At 42.2% G+C, this 18,474-nt stretch overlaps 1 protein-coding gene and 1 pseudogene across 8 annotated transcripts in view; one reads left to right on the top strand and one right to left on the bottom strand.

Annotated features, from left to right (window-relative positions):
* The window catches only part of Kif16b (kinesin family member 16B), a 283,270-nt gene that overhangs the window by 98,926 nt on the left and 165,870 nt on the right, over positions 1 to 18,474 (top strand). The gene's annotated exons all lie outside the window — the stretch shown is intronic.
* Gm22310 lies at positions 15,673 to 15,788 on the bottom strand (annotated as a pseudogene).

The raw sequence follows: 18,474 nt of genomic DNA, 5'->3' as shown, positions 1-18,474 counted from the left end.
TTAACTGCTGAGCCATCTCTCCAGCTCTCCACAAGTCTTATTCTCTGTATGTTGATCAGTTGTGGGTCTCTGTGGTAATTTCTCTCTACAGCAAGAAGAGGCTTCTCTGATGAGGGTTGGACAATGCACTAACCCTTGGGTGTAACAGTAAGACAGTAGGATTTATTTTATTGTTATGTTTACCAGTCCATTACTAGTAGGTTTTCCTTTAGGGATTGGGAAATGTCTAGCTACAGTTTCTTGGCTTCATTGACAGTGTTAATTATGGCTTCCAAATTATGGAGTATGCCTTAAATAACAAAAACAAACAAACAAACAAAACCTAAGGTATTGGTTATGTTTGTAACATCTATGCCACTATTACACCAGTAGGTATGTCTTGCCAGGCCTATTATTTATAATAGTGTAAAGAAATCCCAGCTTGGTGACACTGCTGCTTATTTTTCTCTTCTGATGGTAGGAATAATGCCTCTCTCCACTATGAAAGCCAGCTGGTACAGATGATGCTTCCAGTGAATACTCTCTTAGTTAACACACTATTCCTGTGAAAAAACACCATGACCCCAGCAGCCCTGTAAGAAGAAAAAGGCATTTAATTGGGCTTTGCTTATAGTTTCAGAGGCTTAGTCTATTATCCTTACGATGGGGAGCATGGTGGTGCACAGGCAGACATTGTAGCTAAGAATTCCAGATCCAGATCCACAGGCAGCAGTGAGAGAGAGAGAGAGAGAGAGGGAGAGAGGGGGAGAGAGAGGGAGAGAGAGGGAGAGAGGGGGAGAGAGGGGGAGAGAGAGAGGGAGAGAGAGGGAGAGAGAGGGGGAGAGAGAGGGAGAGAGAGAGGGAGAGAGAGGGGGCGAGAAGGGGAGGGAGAGGGAGAGAGAGGGGGAGAGAGGGACAGAAAGAGGGAGAGAGAACCTGGCATGGGATTTTGAAACCTCAAAGCCTACCCCAAATAACACATTTCCTGTTTTTTGTTGTATGGAATCTTTTGCATTTTATGTGGTTCCACATGTCAGTTGTTCTGCAAGTCTGGGCTATACAAATCACCCTTAGAGACTCTTTCCTGTACCAGTGAGTTCAAGCTTATTCTCTATTTTCGCCTCTTTGTTATTTTGTTATTTAAGGCACACTCTGTCTGGTCTTCTTTGTGTGTGTGTGTGTGTGTGTGTGTGTGTGTTTATGTGTATATGTGTATGTGTATGTGTCTATATGTATCCATGTGTGTGTGGTTTCTAAAACTTACCTGCTTCACACAGTCATGGATCGTGTCAGTGTTTGTCATATTTCCTTGCTTTGTGGTCAATTTTTCAGACATGTTTTTGACTGTGGATGGTGTGATGCCTCCTGAGAATTTTAGATTTCTTTTTGTCTTATACTATTGGCAGCAGGTTTAAATAAATGGAGATTTATTTCTTACAGTAACACTAGCTTCATATAAAGAATTTGGAAATATTTATTCAGTTTTCTGTTTTACAGAAAAAGTTGAGGAGTATTGGTATTTTTTTTTTTAAAGATCTGGTAGAATTATGCATTGATCCATCTGTCACCTCATTCTTTTTAGTTGGTAGATTTTTTTTAGTTTGTGCTTCTGTCTCATTGGATGTTAGGGGTCTATTTAAATTATTATTTATTATTATTATTTTGATAAAGAGCCTGGGTAACTACCTCAGATTAATCCAGAACTCTTGCTCCTCCTACTTTAGCCTTCCAACTGTTGGGATCGAATGTGATGATGCATCATGCATGTGATGTTGTTGATTATTGAACCCAAGGCCCTGGGCATGTAGCGTGGTAGGTAACTACCTTTGAGATATCACTGGCCAGGGATCTCTCTCTCTCTTCCCCTCACTCTCTCTCTCTCTCTCTCTCTCTCTCTCTCTGTGTGTGTGTGTGTGTGTGTGTGTGTGTGTGTTATGTTGAAAGCATTTATTGTTTTCTAATACTAAACTACTTATATGTGAAGAACTTCGTAGCAGTGTTAACCCTGGGCCTTTGCTGGCTTACCATAAGCTAAGTCTGTCTTCAGCATGTCTGTGGTTCTGTCTGGTATACTTACAGGGGACTTGGTTTATCTAATCCAGAGCACTCTGACACAGGTCAGAGTCCCAGTGCTGTCATCAGGTTGACTCTGAATTATGTGTGAGAGAGGGAAAGACCTGCTTGTAATGTCCTTTGGTTATGGAGGGTTCGCTTGTTCTATGTTAGAGCTCTCTTTGAGTGACACCTTGAATGCTGTAGGAAAACTAGGGTCTGTTGCTTTTTAAAGCAGATGAGGAGCAGTAGGAGAACAGCAAGAAGAGGAAAGCAGGGCCAGGTTGCTGAGGTATTACAGGTGCTTCTCACATACTTGTGAGATCTAGATCTAGAGATCTAGAAAATAACTCACACAATATCCCATGGTTTGAATTCTCTGTCTCACATACCTATGAACCTGTAGAAATCAGAGATCTAGAAAATAACCCACAAAATAGCCCATGGTTTGTATTCTCTGTCTGTCTCAGTCCTTCACCAAATTCTAGTTTGAAGAAAACTGCTTTTGGAGATGAGCTTTTCTGTTACCCACATATATTTTGGTAGGCCAAAGCTTATTAAAGCTTTGTGCCTTTTCTGTAATCCTTTAGGCTATGCTGCACAATTCTGTGGAGTTTTATTCCTCTACATCATAGTTTTTTGTTTGTTACCTGTGTCACTAGAATTGGGCATTAATGATGCTAAATTGGGAACTCTTGGTAGATACCGACTAATCAGTATTCCATCAAGAAGTTGGTCTGTAATTTCAGAACTCTGCTGTCATCGTCTGTCCTCAGTGTGCTTCCAAGGTATCTGTGGTTTTCAGCCACTGACACTCCTGATTTTTAAATGCATGAATTATAAACCACCTTTATGTTGGCTTCAATAGCAGTGTTTGGTTGTGTTGATTAACCTGCAATGTATAGTGATAGGAACGATGGTTTGGCTAAGGAGATGTGACGGGAGTTTGCTATCTCCTGCTTACTGATTTATTTCCTTCTGTGGGAAGAAGAATGAACTGTTGGTTTTTGGAAGCTTGAGTTGTTTGTTCTAAAAGTAGAACTAAAATAATGATTGATGATGATGATGATGATGATAATGACAATTTTTTTTTAAAGTAGAGTTGTTGGCTTTATGAAGTCTTGAGTTCTTTGTTTGAACTTACTAGAAGAGGGAAAAAGCTGGAAAACTGGGCAATTATGCACAAATGATCCCTTGTTACCATTAAAGTGTACTCTTATTACCAATTCATATAGTTTTAATTTTCTCTCTTACGTTAATTTTTCTTTTATTCTACCTTTATGTCTTTAAATCTTGGATTTATCTTTCATTTTTGAAGCTTTGATTTCTGCTTGTGTCTTATTTTCCTGTTTTTATATGAAAGCATTTTATTCATGTTAGGCATTTTGTGTAGGAATTAAGTATCTAAGGCTATGAATTAATCTATATATCCTTTGAATATAACTTTTGCAGCACCCCAGATTTTGGTACATAATAGTGAAATGTGAATAGATTTTGTATAAATTTATAAGTATTTGCAGAGGCAAGAGCAAGCAAATCTGAATGAATTTCCATGAAGTTTGGATTTGCTTTGGGACTTTACTATCAGTGATTACTTTACTGTGGTATTACACTCCTAAATAGTGTCCTACCCCTTGCCCCAGGCTGTTTTTTAGTGTCACTGGTTTTTAGTGAGATTGTATTGCAGGAATACATCCACTCTTGGTTTTACTTCTCTGAGTGTGTTTGGCCTGTTTCCTTTCTCCTCTGCATTTTGATGTCTCTGGTGTATGGCAGTGTCATGTCAGATGACCTCTGCTCCTCTTTGAATGGCAACTTGATTGCTTGTGGATGGAAGATCATGATGGTTCTGCTAAGCTTAGACAGGATCCATTTTCCTTCTAAAAATTGTAGCTGAGAAGAAATCTTAGAATAATCTAATCTTAGTACATTTGAATCAACCCTTGTTTAATCATCTTTACTTGTCTTTGAGACATTTTTCTTAAGAGCAAATTACCATGGTATGTGTGCATTGGTTGTTTATGTCTCACTCTGTTAGATTCAAAGTAAGATAACTTGAAATTTCCTTTTTAATATTCCTTCCCCGGTATTATTTATTTCCCAAATTTTTATGTCCTATGATTCCTTTAAGTTGGGTATTTGTGAGAGTTGAAACACATATATGCCTTTGACAATTTTCACTCTCTAGACAGTAGCTAAGTACTACTAAAACATAGATCTTTTGAGTCCACATTGAAGTCTAAGAAAGATGTAAAAATAGCAATGTTTTTTAAACTTACAGGAAAGACCCTTGGCACTCCTGTGTTAAAGTGCTGAGCCTGTAGGAGACTAACAAAAATCAGGTGAGAGCTAGAATAGGAGATTGAGAAAGACTAGCCTGGGACTTGTTGCTGATTTGAAGTGGCAGCATCTTTTACACAGATTCAAACACTAGGTTGCCTTTGTGGCTAGGGTGAAAGCCCCAGCATGGCTTCCCTCTGGGCTTCCCCACACCTGGGGTCTGGAATAAAGGTTGATTTTAGAATATGGTTGGGGAATTTATGAAGAAAGGCCCAGGGTTTGGGAAAAGGATTGACTTGGCTGGATGTGATCTAAAAGTAAAGCTGTTGAGTTTTATACATGTGTTGTCTACCGGTAGTCACAAGCTTTTGAAACCAGGACTGGATTTCTTGTTTCTTTATGTGAGTAAATGACTGAGGGTGAGTGTCTTGTTGCTAAGGGCAGACATCTCAGAAGTCAGACATATCAGTATAGCTGTAATTAAATTTATATTAAATTAGTTTGACAAGAAATCCTGACTCCAGGCACTAGTTTAGAAATGATAATCATATCAGCATTAGGGTTGGTGAATAGGGAATTGGTGTTTGCTCAATAAAGTTCTAGGAAGACTTCTGAATTGATTAACTTTCATTGTTGAAAGCAAGCAGACTGGATATTAGTTGCATTATGTTTCATCCTAGAATGAATAAAATTGCCCTTTAGAATAAGGAAACTAATACCTTCCATTTATAAGCACCGTTCTTCCAAAGAGTTCAAAGCATTTTCTAGAAATCATCTCATTAATCTTCTTGGCTTTCATTCCGGTCGGCTAGCAGGAAGGTTGGGGTGTGTGTGTGTGTGTGTGTGCGCGCACACACATGTGAACGTGCAGGCATCTACCCATGGCTTCCCTCCCTTCCTTCCCTTTGCTTTTTATTCAGTGCAGCTTAAGCTACTTTTACAGTCTAATCTTGGTTAGAACTTGGCATTTTGTTAAGCTTCCTGTTTTAAAAAATTGCATACCAGTTTTAGAATATTAAGCCACATTTATTCATGAATACCAAGTTTTTCCAGAAAAAGGTGCAGCTTATGCTACACATGAGCAGCAGACTATTAATCAAAGATTGATATCAGAAATGCCATGCTGATAAGGGTTGCAGAAGCTTTCTGTTTAGACTTTTAGATTAAAATTTGATTTCTTAATAATTGCTTTTATGTTCATGCCCACCCTTGAGCAAGCATTTGCCTGGGTAAAGAAAGCATGGATTGTGACAAGGAGAAATTTTTTTCCCAATTACTTACTTTTCAGTATTTCCCAATTACTTATTTACTTATCTGTCTATCTTCTTCCCTACCTATCATCCATCCACCCATCATTTATCTGTCTGTCTGTCTGTCTGTCTGTCTGTCTGTCTGCTTGCCTGCCTGCCTGCCTGTCTGTCTGTCTGTCTGTCTGTCTGTCTGTCTATCTATCTATCTATCTATCTATCTATCTATCTATCTACTTTTCTATGTATCTATCTCTCTGTCTATTTTGAGACAGGTTCTCTACAAAGCCCTGACTGTCCTAGACCTCACCATATAGCCTAGATTAGTCTTTAACTTAGAGGTCTGCCCTCCTCTTTCTCTGAGGACTAGGATTAAAGGGCATTGCCACCACACCACTTGCAGCAACAAGGTTTTTTTTGGTCTTTTATTTTGTTTTAATTTGAATTGTAAATACAGAGCAGGTATCTGAATTTCCTTGGTTGTTGGTCTTTTTTTCTTTTGCAGAACTTGCTTGTCTGGGCAGTCGCTTGCCTGCATGTGTCTTTTTCTCATCTTGAGCCACTAGCACCTCAGTGGCTCCCTCTCACAGCAGCTGTATTTGGCAATAAAGTGTCTTACAGCAAATCTGCACCATATTAATCTGGGTTATAGCAGAATCAATTAAAGTAGAAGGGTCTTCTGAAGCTGTAGAAAACTATCTCATTTTGAAACACCCATTGTGATTTATTTTCAGCTGTGCTTTGGTTGGGTGGTGCAGATGAGCTCTTCTTTATCCCCAAATAATAAATGAGTTTTGCTTCTCTCATTCCTGCTGGGATTTTGGGCTAGTTTGCAAGCAAGTGAAACCACAGAACTGCCCTTGGTTCTTGTGTTGCCCCTTTGCAAGACCTTGTGGATGTTAGAGGTAAACTTCTTAGCCAGGGAAGCCTTACTGTTATTATTCTAAACACATTGAGCAGGAAGCTTCAGGATGCCACTAGGTAAAGACGTTCACAATATTATTTCATAGTAAACTTCATTCTGTACCTGAGATAAGAGGAGCTAGCAGTGTTCAGTGTGACTCATTCAGTCACTGACTCTGGCATTATAAACCTCACTTGTAAAAAATGAAGGCTTCATAAGGCAAGAGCTAAGTCACTACTGCTATAACATTGCCTGCCTAGAAAATAGGCAAAGGCCAGTGCTGACATTGAACAAGAGCCTGAAGATCAGTGGTCTTCAACCTGTAGGTCACAGCCTCTTTGGAGGTTGAAGGACACTTTTACAGGGGTCGCCTAAGACCATTAGAAAACACAGGTACTTACATTACAATTCATAAGAGTAGCAAAATTATAGCTATGAAGTAGCAATGAAAATAATTTTATGGCTGGGGGGTCACCACACACAAGGAACTATTTTAAAGGGTCACAGCATTAGGAAAGTTGAGAACAACTTTTGTAGATTTATTTCAGCAACGTGAACAATTGGAAATTCTTTTTCTTTTTTCAGTTTTTATTGTTCTTTGTAAATTTCACATTGTGTACCGTGATGTATTAGTCAGGGTTCTCTAGAGTCACAGAACTTATGGATAGTCTCTAGATAATAAAGGAATTTATTGATGACTTACAGTCGGCAGCTCAATTCCCAACAATCGTTCAGTCACAGCTGTGAATGGAAGTCCAAGGATCTAGCAGTTACTCAGTCTCACGCAGCAAGCAGGCGAAGGAGCAGGAGCAAGAGCAAGAGCTAGACTCCCTTCTTCCAATGTCCTTATATTGTCTCCAGCAAAAGGTGTAGCCCAGATTAAAGGTGTGTTCCACCACACCTTTAATCCCAGATGAAAGGCATAGCCCAGATTAAAGGTGTGTTCCTTAACTCGGAGATTCAATCTTCTGGAATCCATAGCCACTATGGCTCAAGATCTTCAAACCAAGATCCAGATAAGGATCTCCAAGCCTCCAGATAAGGGTCACTGGTGAGCCTTCCAATTCCGGATTGTAGTTCATTCCAAATATTGTCAAGTTGACAACCAGGAATAGCCACTACAATCCACCCCTTGTCAACTTGACACAAATAATATCTCATGTTCACATGAAACAATAACAAGGTTGTAAATACGCCTAACATGATATAACTATCCCTCGTACAATCGCAAACGCATTAGTAAATTTACAATGGGCATTCATATTACTTTATAATCCTCGTTTCTGCAACTGGTTACGTGGCCTTAATTGGTATTTATAACTACCTTCCTCTACTACCCATTCTGTATTTCCTTCACCTTCAGCCAGCACCTCAGCAGGTCTTGGCTCTTTTCCTGGAGGATTGACCCATACCTTCATTCCTGATGGGTCTGCGTCCTTTGTCATCCTGCTTGGATTAGGCTGTTGTAGTTTCCCATTGACTTTAATCACAGGACATGGTAGTACTAAGAGACGCCCTAAGGGATCTCCTGCACTCCAGACATAATCTTGCTTACCACCATTGTGAAGAGGTAATCCAATTTCCCCATGGTAATCTGGATCTATCACCCCTCCTAACACTGTTATTCCTTTTTTAGCCTGTTGGTTTAAGGGCATTAGAAGCCCAAAATGACCAGGGGGAAGTCTGAGCTTCCAGTTCAATGAAATGTTTGTTGTAGCTCCTGGTAGGAGCACTCCCCTCTCTGGAGCCAAAACTTCTAAGCCAGCAGAACCTAGAGTTATGGGGACAGGAAGCAAAAATTTTCCTAGAGGGTCACTAGGAGTGATAGTAAGTGGAACTATTCCGTTTTCCACCCCTTGATTCCTGGACCCATGAATCCTGGCTATGGGTGAAACTGTACCATATATCGAGCGCTGATTCAAAGCATATACTGCCTTCTGAAGAACTCTGCCCCAGCCTTCCAAGCTGTTACCACCTAATTGGCGCTGTAACTGCGTCTTCAAAAGGCCATTCCATCTTTCTATCAGCCCAGCTGCTTCAGGATGATGGGGAATGTGGTAAGACCAGTGAATTCCATGATCGTGAGCCCACTGTCGTACTTCTCTGGCTGTGAAATGAGTTCCTTGGTCAGAAGCAATACTGTGTGGAATACCATGACGATAGATGAGGCATTCTGTCAGTCCGTGAATGGTGGTTTTAGCAGAGGCATTACGTGCAGGAAAGGCAAATCCATAACCAGAATAAGTATCTACTCCAGTAAGAACAAAACGCTGTCCTTTCCACGAAGGAAGTGGTCCAATGTAGTCAACCTGCCACCAGGTTGCTGGCTGGTCACCTCGAGGAATGGTGCCATATCTGGGGCTCAGTGTTGGTTTCTGCTGTTGGCAGATCTGGCAATCAGCAGCAGCTGTAGCCAGGTCAGCCTTGGTGAGTGGAAGCCCATGTTGCTGAGCCCAAGCATAACCTCCATCTCGACCACCATGGCCACTTTGTTCATGTGCCCATTGAGCAATGACAGGGATGGCTGGGGAGAGAGGCTGATTGTCCACAGAACGGGTCATCTTATCCACTTGATTATTGAACTCCTCCTCAGCTGAAGTCACCTTTTGGTGAGCATTTACATGGGACACAAATATCTTCACATCCTTTGCCCATTTGGAGAGATCTATCCACATACTTCTTCCCCAGATGTCTTTCTCACCAATTTTCCAATTGTGATCTTTCCAAGTCCCTGACCATCCAGCCAATCCATTGGCTACAGCCCATGAGTCAGTGTATAATCGTACATCTGGCCATTTCTTCTTGCAAACAAACTGTAATACCATGTGTACTGCCCGAAGTTCTGCCCACTGTGAAGATTTCCCTTCACCTGTGTCTTTCAAGGTTGTCCCAGAAAGGGGTTGTAATGCTGCAGCTGTCCACTTCTGGGTGGTGCCTGCATAACGTGCAGAGCCATCAGTAAACCAGGCTCTAGTCTTCTCCTCTTCGGTCAGTTGATCATAGGGAACACCCCATGAGGCTATAGGTGCATGCTTGGCAGCAGATGGCATTGTAACAGGAGTAGAAACCATAGGCATTTGAGCAACTTCTTCATGTAACTTGCTTGTGCCTTCAGGACCTGCTCTGGCCCGATCACGTATATACCACTTCCATTTGATAATAGACTGCTGCTGTGCACGTCCCACTTTATGACTTGCAGGGTCTGATAGTACCCAGCTCATGATGGGTAGTTCAGGTCGCATAGTGACTTGGTGTCCTATTGTCAGACGTTCAGTTTCCACTAAGGCCCAATAGCAGGCCAAGAGCTGTTTTTCAAAGGGAGAATAGTTGTCTGCAGATGATGGTAGAGCTTTGCTCCAAAATCCCAAAGGCCTTTTCTGTGATTCACCTACAGGGGCCTGCCAGAGGCTCCAAACAGCATCTCTATCAGCCACAGACACCTCAAGTACCATCGGATCTGCTGGGTCATATGGTCCAAGTGGTAGAGCAGCCTGCACAGCAGCCTGGACCTGTTGAAGGGCCTTCTCCTGTTCCAGGCCCCACACAAAGCTAGCAGCTTTCCGAGTCACTTGGTAAATAGGCCTAAGTAACACACCCAAGTGAGGGATGTGTTGTCTCCAGAATCCAAATAGACCCACTAAACGTTGTGCTTCTTTCTTGGTTGTAGGAGGGGCCAGGTGCAATAACTTATCTTTCACCTTAGAAGGAATATCTCTGCATGCCCCACACCACTGGACTCCTAAGAATTTCACTGAGGTAGATGGTCCTTGAATTTTGGTTGGATTTATTTCCCATCCTCTGATACGCATATGTGTTACCAATGAGTCCAAAGTGGTTGCTACTTCCTGCTCACTTGGTCCAATCAGCATAATGTCATCAATATAGTGCACCAATGTGATATTTTGTGGAAGATCCAAACGATCAAGATCCCTTCTAACTAAATTATGACACAGGGCAGGAGAGTTAATATATCCTTGAGGCAAAACTGTGAAGGTATACTGTTGGCCTTGCCAACTGAAAGCAAATTGCTTCTGGTGGTCCTTATGGACAGGTACTGAGAAGAAGGCATTTGCCAGATCAATAGCCGCATACCAGGTGCCAGGAGATGTGTTAATTTGCTCAAGTAAGGAAACTACATCTGGTACAGCAGCTGCAATTGGAGTTACTACCTGATTTAGTTTTCGGTAATCAACTGTCATTCTCCATGATCCATCTGTTTTCTGCACTGGCCAGATAGGAGAGTTAAATGGAGATGTGGTGGGAACCACCACCCCTGCATCTTTCAAGTCCTTGATAGTGGCAGTAATTTCTGCAATTCCTCCAGGAATACGATACTGTTTTTGATTCACTATTTTCTTTGGCAGAGGCAACTCTAAAGGCTTCCATTTGGCCTTTCCAACCATAATAGCCCTCACTCTACAGTTCAGGGAACCAATATGAGAATTCTGCCAATTTCTGAGTATATCTATCCCAATTATACATTCTGGAACTGGGGAAATCACCACAGGATGTGTCCGGGGACCTACTGGACCTACTGTGAGTCGGACATCAGTCAAAACTCCATTAATCACCTGCCCTCCATAAGCCCCTACTTTAACTGGAGGGCCACAATGTTTCTTGGGATCCCCTGGGATCAGTGTCAACTCAGAACCAGTATCCAGCAGACCCCGAAAAGTCTGATTATTTCCTTTTCCCCAGTGTACAGTTACCCTTGTAAAAGGCCGTAGGTCCCTCTGGGGAAGAACTGGAGAAAGGGTAACAGCAAAACCTTTGAGTGTCTTATCAAGATCCTTCCTCAGAGGAACCTGGCCACCCCTTCATTCAAGGGGTTCTGGATCTGCAAACTGTCTCAAGTCTGGAAATTGACTCACTGGCCGAGATTGCTGTTTACCACGATCTAATGTAGCCTTTCTTTCATTTGGCTGTTTACCACGATCTAATGTAGCCTTTCTTTCATTTGTTTGAGAATTTTTCTGCTTATACAGATCAAACAAATATGCAGTAGGCTTCCTATGTATTTCATTCCTGGAAACACCATGATTGGTTAGCCAGTACCAAAGGTCCAACCGAGTCATGCCATTATAAATTTCACCTCTCCTGTGCTGACCATTACTGGGTATGTTATTATAAACATTCTTTTGTCTACGCTGTCCATTATAATAACTAGAATCACCTTGTCTCGGGCGATTCAATGCTGCCACCTGGCCCTTGTTACCTCGGAATCCAACTAAACCCAGTGAATTTAATTCATCTAATTGAGCAGAAGCATCTCCAATGCTAAGATCTGGCACAAGGAAAAGGGAAAGAACAAAACCCTTCAAATGTGCTGGTGCCCCTCTCACCAATTTGCGTCTTATAGAGCTGGTGAAAGGCATATCTTCTGGACCTTCCCATTGTGGACAATTATGCTTTACACAATATATCCACTCTAGCATTGCAATTTCCCTAAGTCTTAAAATCCCTTCATCAACACTAAGCCATGGAATATCAGGCATCTCCAAGTCATTTCCAGTAGGCCATCTTTTGATAAACACCTCAGCCAACCATTCAAACAAACTTTTGACACCTTTTTTAACTATGCGAGCTTCCGTATTAAACCTAGAATCTCTACTCAGAGGACCCATGTCAATAAACTCAGCCTGCTCTAGTTTTATGTTCCTTCCACCCTTATCCCACACCCTTAAAATCCATTCCCACACATATTCACCAGGTTTCTGCTTGAATGAATTAGCAAACTCATTAAGCTCCTTAGTAGTGTAGCGAATTTCCTCATGGACTACACTTTCTACCTCCCCTCTAGGAGCCTGTTTTGCTTTGAGTCTGGTTACAGGTCTAGAAGAAACTATTGGTGGGCCGTGAGCAGACTCTGCAAAATTAATTTCCTCATGTGGGGAAGGCATTATTTCAAGAGGTGGGGCTGAGGGTACTACTTCCTCAGGTGGGGCAAACCCTTGAGAATCTGAGGATTCAAAATTCTCAGCTTCAACATGGTCTTCCCACACATCCCCATCCCATGTTGTAGGATCCCATTCTTTGCCAATTAGAGCCCTTACTTTAACTGTCGACACACTCTGAGGCTGAGACTTGAATTTTCGCTGTAGTTCAGCCAACCTTACAATGAGAGTTTCTGTTTGATTTTCTGCAACTTGAGCTCTATTGCTACAAGAGAGAAGATTCTCCTCAAGGACACACTTAGCAACTTTTAGATCGTTTACTTGTGTCTGGAGCCTTTCGATTTTATCACACAACTCCTTCCTTTCATTCATCATTTTTTCCACAGATACTAAGAGCAGCCAGCCTGTAAAATCATTTTTCGATTTTTTCCCCATCTTGTAGAAAGCTTTGTGCACTGAATCACCTAATTCATTAAGAAAATCAAGGGCATTAGCTTCTTTAAGTTCGGAATATAGTTTCAACCATGGGTCTTCAAAATTCTCTGAGCTCCCAGGAGGGAGAGAATCTGGAGAGGTTTCAATAGTTGAAAGTGCTGGTGGATCAACAAGCCAATTCCAGAATTTTAAAAGATTCATCCTTGTACTTCTGTTACTCTAGAACCACTCCTGGTACCAACTTCTGTATTAGTCAGGGTTCTCTAGAGTCACAGAACTTATGGATAGTCTCTAGATAATAAAGGAATTTATTGATGACTTACAGTCGGCAGCTCAATTCCCAACAATCGTTCAGTCACAGCTGTGAATGGAAGTCCAAGGATCTAGCAGTTACTCAGTCTCACGCAGCAAGCAGGCGAAGGAGCAGGAGCAAGAGCAAGAGCTAGACTCCCTTCTTCCAATGTCCTTATATTGTCTCCAGCAAAAGGTGTAGCCCAGATTAAAGGTGTGTTCCACCACACCTTTAATCCCAGATGAAAGGCATAGCCCAGATTAAAGGTGTGTTCCTTAACTCGGAGATTCAATCTTCTGGAATCCATAGCCACTATGGCTCAAGATCTTCAAACCAAGATCCAGATAAGGATCTCCAAGCCTCCAGATAAGGGTCACTGGTGAGCCTTCCAATTCCGGATTGTAGTTCATTCCAAATATTGTCAAGTTGACAACCAGGAATAGCCACTACACGTGACAATCCCACTCATCTCCCCCTTTCTTTGTACCTTCCTACCATTGCAACCTACCCCCCAACAGAGAATAAACAAAACAAAACCTACCTGTTATGTTAGCTGTTGTGTGTCTCAGTGTTTCTTACAGAATATCCTGTTGTCCACACTGCTTTATATGCAAATGTTTATTACGATGAGATATTGGTTTGTTTTGAGACCTCTGGCTTCTGCTACTCTGTCAATACTGGAAGTTTACTGGAACTCGTCTTGGGCATCTTGTTATTACCTTGTGCCATGGATCGCCTGTAGTTTTGCATGTGTAGGACCAGTCCCTTCATGTACTCCAGCAGTTCATCAATGGGGTAGGTGTTGGGGTGGGCCAGTTTAAAGCCCTGTATGTGGACCTGGGACCTAGTGAGCATACTTTGTCTCGTACTCTTACTCCCTTGGGCTAACGAGCAACCCTCTCAAACAGGGCCAGCTCACCCTGCTGCCTAGGTGAGATACAGGGCCTGCTCTTCTGAGTGCTGCAATAGGTGAGGAACAGGATAGCTCTCCTGTTCTGATGATCTCCAGACCAATTCTTCTGTCATGGCGGGGAAGGGGGCAGCATCTTTCCCTCCCCCATTGTTACTAAAGGAAAGATAAGGGTCAAGGTCAGCTCTCCCTTGTTCCTGACACTGGGGGGATGGGTTATTACTGGCCCATGCCACTAGGGTCAGCTCTTCTGTGCTGCCCCGGTAAGGTGTGGGGCCTATTCTCCAAAGTACTGCAGCTGGCGAAGGACAGGGACAGCTCTTCTGCTCTCATGATCCCAGGGCGAGGTCTTCACCCTGCTGCAGGTGGGAGGGCGTTGAGGGGGGAAGAAGAGTATCTCTTCTTGTCCACACTACCTTATGGAGATTTTAGGGCCGGCTCCCCTATGCGCATATCCCTGGGGATCTTGAGTACTGCAGCTGGATAGTGATGAGGTCAGTTCTTCTGCTCTCATATCCCCAGGGTCAGCTCTTCCATGATGTTCCGGTGAGGAGTGGTACAGCTCTGCACAGCTCTCATATTAGCATGTCCCTAGATGGAAGTGTAAGACTCTGACAAACCTTAGCTTACTGTAGACCCCTCATCTCCACCCCACCCCACCGAGTGAACAGTTCAGAGCCTGGGGTGGGAAGGATCGACCCCACACCAGAAGGAGAGGCAGCAACCACAGCAGCCTGTTTGGCAAGTTTTTATACAGTTTCCAGGATGGAATAGAGCATCAGCAACTAGGCACAATGTGATTGGCAGAACAGTGTAACTTTTAAATTGATTGTTCCTCAGGGAATGAGGTGGCAAGGATTTTCCCTTGTCTGTAGGTGGCCAACAGTCTGTCTGCCCCGAGGAATGTGTCTACATGCTCTGGTCTTCCCTTATCTACAGGTGGTCAATGGTCAGTCCTCTCCTGTGATCTGAGGAATATAATTAGCCTCTTTCTTCCAGAGGGAAGGGGTGCCTATGTGCTGTATGACCTTTCTTTTCTAGGAGGGGAGGGATCTGGTAGAATTTTCCGAAGTTCCTGAACGGATGTCTTCAGCAGCTCAGACCAGGGGTGTCCACCTGGCCTTTGGTGGTAACAGACCTCTGTTGCTGCAGGGCCACCAAACCAGACATGGCCCCAGTGGCAGCACAGGCTAGGATCCCACCATAATCCCAGGAGCACCACCAGCTACTTAATTAGCCTGTCCTTCACTACCCTCAAGTCTCCACTTCTGCTTGTCTTTATTGTTCCCATCCTTCTTTTTCTCTTTTTCATCAATTTGTCCACCACTTATTTGCTCCTTTGAGTGTTTAGGCCCTACTCTGCATTATGGCTTCAGGCAGTGGTCATCTTAGGCATGGTCTGGACAACCCCCACCCCCACCCCCAACCCAACAGGATTTCAAGGCAGCAGACTGTTGGTCATCTCAGGCTAGCTCCCTGTCTGTCCCCTGGCACTGGTCTGGTGGTCATCTCAGGGTCACTCTTGCTTGGGGTCTACAGTTCCAGGATCACAGGTGGGGTTCTTCTAGTCTCTCACTTGTACTAGTCTCCCCTGGAAGGTTATCCAGGCCTATTTGTCTGACTGGTAGTTATCTCAGGCTAGCTGGATTGGTAGTCATTTCTTGATCCCTTTTCCATGGAATGTTAGGCATCACAGGTCGGAATACTGAATATAGACATACATTCTCTCTTCTCTGCCACCTACTGATGCATGTCTGACACAGCAACCATACGTGCAAAAGCCTCTAAGGGCAGTCTGAGATTTCATTACTAGCTAAACTGTACCAAGAATAATTTGGGGGCATAGATGTTGCTCATGAGAATTTTGCAACATCATATGCTGAAATGGTTAGTATTGACTGTCTACTCAACAGTATTAATAATTAAAGAATTAAATTTAAATTAAAGTAGAATTAAAGACAAACATTATGACAGAATCTAGAAGTATCCGGTAGACAACTCTCTGAGCTTGTCTGTGAAGAATATCCAAGATTATATTAATATTTGTGGGAAGACTTGCACTAAATGTGGACAGCACCATTCCATGGGCTGAGGTTCCAGACTACATAAAAAGAAGACAAGCTGAATTCTATCATCCATTGCTTTCTGCTCCCTGATTGAAGATTTAATGGAGACAGCTGCCTCATGATCTTGAGTCTATAGCCTTGCCACCCTGACAGACTGTTCCATCACACTGTAAGCCACATAAACCCCTTGCATTTCCTTCCTTGCATTGATTTTGTCGGACAGTTTGTTACAGCACAGAGAAAGGTAATATGTAGTGTCATCCGCCCCTTTCACGGTATAATCTGTCACTGCTCATTGCAGTGCAGGTCTTAGGTAGAAACAAGTAATTAATGGCACAGTTTCCTGATTTCTTCATCTTCCACACACTAAGATATCTTTTTGCTTTGCACTTCTTTGACCAGAGATCTTCCAGAACATGTGTCAAAATAAGTATTATTTTCTTCAACTTTCTTTAACTGAAGGTAGGTTATGAACAATGGTAGTTGCTGAAAAGGAGGACGGAAAGAATTTGCAACTTGTTCAGATGTGTGTGTGGACTCTTCAGGAGTCCCTAAGGCTTTAGATACACAGTCTGTGTCCTGAAGCCTTAAGCAGTTGAGGGAAGCTGGGCCTGACTATCCTTGCTGAGGGTGGACTCTGTAGGATTCAAAGGTCACTGAGTGAAGCAAGTAGCCATGGCTCTGTTTTCATGTTGTTCCTTAAGTCAGAAGTGGCAAAAAAACGTGGGCACAGGAGCTGTGGTTTAGGTGGGGAGTGTGTGCTTCTGGGAAGAAGAAGAGTGTGGGTTTGTAGTTTGATAATGTCTGAAGTTGCATTGGTCACCTTCCAATCCAAATCTACTATCGCTTGTTAGTTATCTAATTTGGACCAGTAACTTACACTTTAATTGTTAAAGTACTTGCATTCCCTTGATGTCTGTTTCCCTTTTGGAACTTAGGATGATCCAGGATCATGATGATTAAGAAAGTACCTAGGTGGATATGTTTTAAAAATATGAGTTTGTGTGCACTTGCTTGTTTTTACATGCATGTGCTTAATGTATATAAATCTTAATTGGAAGAAGGAAAGCAGTCCTGTGGTTATTTTTAAAAGGAGACAGAGAAAGCTTTTTCTGATAGCATTTTTTTATGGTTATTGTTCAAAGAGAGAACATTAATCTACTGCAGAGGCATCGTTACTATGTTGGATTTTAGAACTGAAGTAGTGAAAAGCTGTGTTCCAAATTAGTCCCTCATATGGATGTGAGTCTGCATAGGCTTGTATGGTAGATGCCAAGAAACTCTTTAGGCCGCAGACCTTCACAATTATATCTGGACTGGCTTCTTCTAACTCTGAGTAGAAATACTAAATTGAATTAAGTTTTGGGAAAAAAAATGGTATTAACTTTTATTGAAGGACATTGCAAGAAATAACTTATAAAACAGGATATCATGAATGATTGGAGGAATTATTGAGAACAGGGCCTATGGCAACTGGCACTGCAGTTTTCTCCTTGTATTGGTGGGTCCATTTAGAGTGAATGGTTTGTTTGGCTCTAAACAGATATATGTTATAATTTTCTCTCCTTAATTTAGCTCTCTGCTACTTTGTTTCCTTTTTCTCCCTATTTTTTTAAACATTCTCCTTTCTGTTTTTATTATGTATAAGGCCTTATTTTAAATAGTCTTTTTCTGTAGCCCACATTGGCTTTAAAGTCATGATGCTCATCTCTCGGCCCCAGAAGAGCTGGAATTGTGGGCCTGTACTACCACACCAGCTACTTTGTGCCAATCGGGTTGGGTATTAGTGCGGAAGTACTAAGGATTGTGTGCTGTTTAGCTCCTGTAAACTCTTGGTTTTGAAGACAGTTGTTAATTCCTGGCCAGTGGTTTCATTGAAAGTTGCAGAATGAGTTCATCCTTCTAGATTGGCTGGCTGTGTTTTCTAAGGTTGTCTCTAGGTCACAGTTTAATGCAGTGAAAAGACAGATAAATACTTAACCTTTGCCATTTATAATAATTAAAGTAAGAAGCTGGTTTTATAACTACTTCAACTAAGGGATATTTTTCCTTCCCTTTGGCTTTTGGGAGTTTGTTTGTTTGTTTGTTTTTAGCCTTTATCACAGTTTCATGAAATGTCAAAGATTTGAATTTTTCACTCAATTTCATAATTCTTCCTTTTTGATATACAAATTCTAAGGACCATTCAGTGGCTGGTTTTGAACCTTTGCCTTTGCACACATTTATTAGATTTCAAAAGATCTTACCGTCAGAGCAGGCATTTCAAGTAAGTGTTGGAATCAGTCTTTTCTTCAGCAAGCTCTGGCTCCGACTATGAGGAATGTCAGTAGAAGCAAACCCCTGCATACCAGCGCCTCATGCTTCTGAATCACTAAATTCAGTGTTTATGCTTAATTCGACTTCCTTCATAATTAT

This window comes from Mus musculus, chromosome 2 (assembly GCF_000001635.26).
Source record: "Mus musculus strain C57BL/6J chromosome 2, GRCm38.p6 C57BL/6J".
Taxonomy (NCBI): Eukaryota; Metazoa; Chordata; class Mammalia; order Rodentia; family Muridae; genus Mus; species Mus musculus.
The sequence above is the reverse complement of the archived record's forward strand: the minus strand, read 5'-3'. Positions and strand labels throughout refer to the sequence as shown.